The sequence below is a fragment of the Gorilla gorilla genome, chromosome 4, assembly GCF_029281585.2.
Source record: "Gorilla gorilla gorilla isolate KB3781 chromosome 4, NHGRI_mGorGor1-v2.1_pri, whole genome shotgun sequence".
Classification (NCBI taxonomy): domain Eukaryota; kingdom Metazoa; phylum Chordata; class Mammalia; order Primates; family Hominidae; genus Gorilla; species Gorilla gorilla.
In genome coordinates, this window is record NC_073228.2 from 14,057,153 (window position 1) to 14,063,149 (window position 5,997).

Consider the following 5,997-nt stretch of genomic DNA (forward strand, 5'->3'; position numbering starts at 1 on the left):
GTGCCTGTGCATGTGGGGTGTGTGTGTGTGTGGGGGGGGTCCATGGGCTTGATTGTGAGGTGTGCAAAGGGTGAGTGTGGGGCTATTTTGAGGGCTATAATATGCAGTCCTCCTTCAGGGTCAAGGCTATTTACACTCAGCACCTGTAAGGCCTTTATGTTTTGTGCTTATGAAGACTTTTCCCGGCACACACATCACTTGTTACCACCTGACATAGGCCATGATACAGACTCAGTCTGATTCATAATTCACTGAGAGCCTGCACTCTTCTTGTTTTTTTTTCTTCTTGAGATGGAGTTTCGCTCTTGTTACCCAGGCTGGAGTGCAGTGGCACGATCTCGGCTCACTGCAACCTTTGCCTCCCGGGTTCAAGCGATTCTCCTGCCTCAGCCTCCTGAATAGTTGGGATTACGGGTGTGTGCCACCACGCCCAGCTACTTTTTGTATTTTTATTTTTTATTTTTATTTTATTTTTTGAGATGAAGTCTCGCTCTGTCACCGAGGCTGGAGGGCAGTGGCATGATTTCTGCTCACTGCAAACGCCATCTCCTGGGTTCACGCCATTCTGCCTCAGCCTCCCAAGTAGCTGGGACTATAGGCGCCCACCATCACTCCCGGCTAATTTTTTTTTTTTTGTATATTTAGTAGAGATGGGGTTTCACCATGTTAGCCAGGATGGTCTCGATCTCCTGACCTCATGATCTGCCCGTCTCAGCCTCCCAAAGTGCTGGGATTACATGCGTGAGCCACCGCGCCCGGCCTACTTTTTGTCTTTTTAGTAGAGACGGGGGTTTCACCATGTTGGCCAGGTTGGTCTTGAACTCCTGACCTCAGGTAATCCACCTGCCTCAGCCTCCCAAAGTGCTGTGATTACACACGTGAGCCACTGTGCCTGGCCACATCTGTATTTTTAGTAGAGACAGGGTTTCACCACGTTGGCCGGGCTGGTATCGATATCCTGACCTCAGTTGATCCACCCTCCTTGGCCTCCCAAGGTGCTGGGCTTACAGGCGTGAGCCCCCACGCCCAGCCTCTTCTTTTTTTTAATATTAGAAGAAAAAAAAAACCCCACAGGGGAAAGCGCAAACACAGTCCCCCCCTCCCCCCCCGCACCGATTATGCAGTTGAATTTCCTGCATTTGGGGAAATTGCAGGGGTCAGCACACCTGGAATGTGAGCCTAACCCTGGGGAAACCACCTTTGTGATCATGGTGTCTCCTCTGCCAGGTAAGTATGCAGGGTACGCTTCTAAACATGGGGACTCAGCAATGAACATGCAGACAAAATCCTTGCGCTGCGGCATCCATGTCACATCTGTGTCTGTTTCTCTCACTCATAGAATGTATGTGCCTCGAGGGCAGGCACTTTTTCTAATTAATTGGGAGTTATCTCCCTGGAAGATTGTCGACAAGTGGCAGAACTCAGTAATATTTACTAAACAGGTCCCATTGGGTCCCTCTCTGCCAGGTAAGAATTTAGAGTTACGGTTCTCCAAGAAAAATGTCCCTGGAGCTTCTTGTTTCTGTCTCACGTGTCTGTGTGAAGAGACCACCAAACAGGCTTTGTGTGAGCAACAAGGCCGTTTATTTCACCTGGGTGCAGGCGGGCTGAGTCCAAAAAAGGAGTCAGCAAAGGGTGGTGGGATTATCATTAGTTCTTTTAGGTTTTGGGATAGGCGTTGAAGTTAGGAGCAATGTTTTGCGGGCAGGGGGTGGATCTCACAAAGTGCATTCTCAAGGGTGGGGAGAATTACAAAGAACCTTCTTAAGGGTGGGGGAGATTACAAAGAACCTTCTTAAGGGTGGAGAAGAAACAAATCACAATGGTGGAATGTCATCAGCTAAGGCTATTTCCACTTCTTTTGTGGATCGTCAGTTGCTTCAGGCCATCTGGATGCATACGTGGAAGTCACAGGGGATATGATGGCTTAGCTTGGGCTCAGAGGCCTGGCAGTTTCCACATTGTTTTTTGTGGCAGTGCTATTGTTCTTCCCTAGAGTTTTCTCAGTCTTGCATTCTAGTGTCTATTGTGGATCCAGGTCGAGTTTTGAACGATTAAACGTGAAAGGCTGACAGATAATTTAGTTAAAATGTCTCGACCTAATAAAGGAGCTGGGCAGGTGGGGATAACTAAAAAGGAGTGCATAAAAGAATGTTGTCCAAGTTGGCACTAGAGTTGGGGAGTTTTAAGGGGTTTAGAAGCCTGGCCGTCAATAGCCACAACAGTTATGGAGGCAAGGGAAACAGGCCCTTGAAAAGAAGGTAATGCTGGCCGGGCGCGGTGGCTCACGCCTGTAATCCCAGCACTTTGGGAGGCCGAGGCGGGCGGATCACGAGGTCAGGAGATCGAGACCATCCTGGCTAACACGGTGAAACCCCGTCTCTACTAAAAATACAAAAAATCAGCCAGGTGTGGTGGCGGGCACCTGTAGTCCCAGCTACTCGTGAGGCTGAGGCAGGAGAATGGCGTGAACCCAGGAGGCGGAGCTTGCAGTGAGCCGAGATCACGCCACTGCACTCCAGCCTGGGCGACAGAGCAAGACTCCCTTTCAAAAAAAAAAAGAAAAGAAAAGAAAAGAAGGCAATGCTGATCCTTGGATGGCTCAGTTGCTGTTTTGCCGAGATACATACTAGATGCCATGAAATCCACTGGGCTGGAAACATGGCCTCGGAAGAAGTAATTTTCCCCAAATCATTGGATCAGAAAGACTTCCATTTGCACTTCCTTCTAATGTTCCCCTTTTCTCAAACAACACTTACAGCCTCAGCACCCTTGGATTGCTCCCCAGTGATGCTACCTGTAGGGAGGCAAAGGAACAAGGGAATGAATGTCTCCACCTTCGGGCACGTGTTGGTCTCCAGGCAAACTCAGCCTGCTGCCTTAGCTTCGTTTGGGGGTATTTCTGATTCTGTTCTAGCCCTGAAGAAAGGAGGGCTTCATATTTCACTCCAGCTTTCAGGATTCAATTCAGAATCTTACTAATTCAGGGTAAAAACAAAACAAAACAAAATGGGGAGAATTTACAGAGAAGTGTTAGAAGCAACTCAAAGCCCAGACACTGCTCCTTTAGTGATGCCCCTTTAGAGATGTAAATAATCTAGATTTTCAGAGGGCAGAACGCTCTGTCCTTCCCTGGGATGGAGCGGGAAAGAAGAGAGGCCCCCGAGGAACACCGGGCCTACCAAAGAACAAGCCCAAGGCGACAAGAGCCAGAACAGAGGAAGTGCGATTCAACAACATCCACCCCTGAAATGGACATCAATTGAGGCTGAGATTCCATCCTGGGGTTCTGACGATGCAAACCATGAGAACGAAGCTAAGGGAGATTTCTAAATGTCATCACTGGGCTTCTCTGTGGAGTTACAGCCTTGTTATTCATCATGCACTGTTGGGAACATTGAAGTCCTGTGTTCGGCAGAGCTGGAGTACTTTCAGGAGGCTTTCCTGCTGGGTTTCTCACCGCATACGTGTGAGCGGTTCTTCGTAGAGTTCCCAGAAATGGGAGGGGAATTTCTACTTTCTTCTTGCAATTCTTGTAGTAATTCTTCTAATAATTCTTTTCTTTTCTTTTTTTTCTCCTGTCTCAGCCTCCCGAGTAGCTGGGACTACAGGCACCCGCCACCACGCCCAGCTAATTTTTTGTATTTTTAGTAGAGACCCGGTTTCACCGGGTTAGCCAGGATGGCTAATAATTCTTCTAATCCTCCTCCTCCTCCTCTTCCCCCTTCTCCTTCCTCTCCTTCCTTCTTCTCCCTTCTTCATTCTCCTCTCCTCCTCCTCCTTCTTCTTCTCCTTCTCCTTCTTCCTTCTTTTCCCTTCTTCATTCTCCTCTCCTCCTCCTCTCCCTCCTCCCTCCTCCTCCTCTCCCTCCTCCTCCCTACTCCTCCTCCTCCTCTTCCTTCTCCTTCTTCTCTTTCTTCTTCATGCCTGTCTTCCAGGATCATACCAAACCAGGAGGAACACGGCAACAGGAGGGAAGCACAGTGAATCAGGGATGGTGTCAGCCCCTGCTGGCTCAGGACGGTGATTTGGGGCACTGCAGCACTCCTGCAAGGGTCACTCTGCATAAACCTGGCACTGTGGGAAATGGCTTACCTACCTGTGACCTGAAAAGCTCCATGTGTGTGGCCCATGGGCCTGGGGTTCAGGCCAAAGCCCCTCCCCACCATTGTTCCGAAGCCTGAACCCCATGTCTCAGCTCCTGCACCTACTCCTCTACAGCTTAGAAAAGAGAGCCGTGTGTATGCCACGGCAAATCTGGACAGCCACAGCCTGGCTGTATTTCACCTTTATGCCTGCTGAGCGTCCTTCTGCTTTCAGAATGGGGAAATTCAGACATCAATCTGAGCTTTCCAAGAAGTTTCAGTTCCGTTTTTTAGACTGAGAGGAGGCACACGGATAGGTTTTGCCCATATGATGATGTGTAGGCAATAGGCAGGTCAGGTACCCCACACCACTGCTCCGCAGCAAGGCTGTGGCTGCGATGCTCTCTGCTTTCCCTGGAGAGTCGGTCCTGTCTCCCTCCCTCTAATCTGACCCATTCGTATTGCTATGCGTGAACTTTTAACCAAGGGTTTGCCACCTCTTCATTATAACGTGGCTCTTACAGAGAAACTGCATTAAAAATGTGAAACTGCACACCAACGACACGGCTGTGCAAACTCAATTCTGTAAAAAATATTCTGTTTAATTGATTTTCTAAAAAAATCTATTATGTTTCTGTGAGCCTATTGATCTGCAGCTCCACAGAAGTAATGAAGAAGCTTTGTAATCAATAAGCCCAAAGCATATCTTACCCAGTATCTCTTCTGCCGTCCGCCAAGGGTGTGACTGGCCGATTCCCCAGACAGCATCGTGAGTGTGAGCAGCCTTCTCTGTGTCTGTGGAGATTGATTTCTCTTGGCATAAACATAACAAATGAAACCCTGATGACTTTTCTTGCTCTGAAAGCCAAGGATATATCATATCAGTCATCATGAAACACACAAGAACACAATTTGCAAAAAGAAAAAAAAAGAAAAGAAAAACGATGCATGTTTAACCTCAGTGCATTAACTCCTCCCCCATACTTAATCAGGATAATATTTTACTCCTTAGCTCTCACGATGGCCTTCTTTCTTTTATATCCACTCCTACCCCCCAATTCAGGTTGATTTCACAAGTCTTAGGATGTTTTTCTGTTTTGGCGGTGAATATAAAGTACAGGTAGCTGCAATCATGGGTTGATAATTCTGAGTTGAGCAAACATTGCTATCTTATCCTCTAGAAAATAATAATGTCGAATGAGATAAGATGCCTGCAACACACACAAGCGGCGGTTGGGAAATATGGCAGACCCCATAGGGCAGCATTTGGTGGGGAAAGAAGAGCTCCTTGCCCCAGATAAGTCATCTTGGTTGCTGATTATTTCCAAATGTATCATTTGCATTTTGCCCTTAAACCAGAGGACACCACCTAGGGTGGATAGTGATCTGATGCTATGCAAACTCATCCTGCCGCATTAACAGATTTAAAGCAAACCTTTTTCAGGGCTAACCCTGTGCTGACCAATCACCACCTGGTCCAGAGAAGTTGGTTGCTGCAGCTGGCTGGGTTGGGGGTGTGTGGTGCAAAATGAGATTGCCAGATCAGCAGGGACCAGATCTTGAAGGACTTTGCCTGAGGGCACCGGGGAGCCAGGGAGGGATTTTTATGAGGGGAGGGAAGTGACCAACTGAGCAACTTTGTAGCCATCACTTACTACCGTGTAGAACTGCAGTCCTCAGGCCCTTTTTCGTGCACACCTAAAAATAATCATGATGGTGATAATAATAATGTTAACACACTGGACCGGGCCGCGCTCCAAGTTTTGCATGTAGCAACTCATTTAATCTTCACAACGACTCTGCAGGGAGCTCCTGTAATTCTCCCATTTTACAGATGAGGAAACTGAGGCACACACAGAGGTCCCATGAGACAGGTGCCCGTCTCAGGAACCACGCTCCCTTGGCCTGGCAT

General features: G+C 48.1%; 1 non-coding gene across 1 annotated transcript; it reads right to left on the reverse strand.

Moving 5' to 3' along the window:
• Positions 1 to 1,071: 1,071 nt before the first annotated feature.
• On the reverse strand, positions 1,072 to 1,235 carry LOC115934894 (U1 spliceosomal RNA). Its single transcript, XR_004070629.3, has one exon. It is a non-coding gene; the product is annotated as a U1 spliceosomal RNA (small nuclear RNA).
• Positions 1,236 to 5,997: the final 4,762 nt, after the last annotated feature.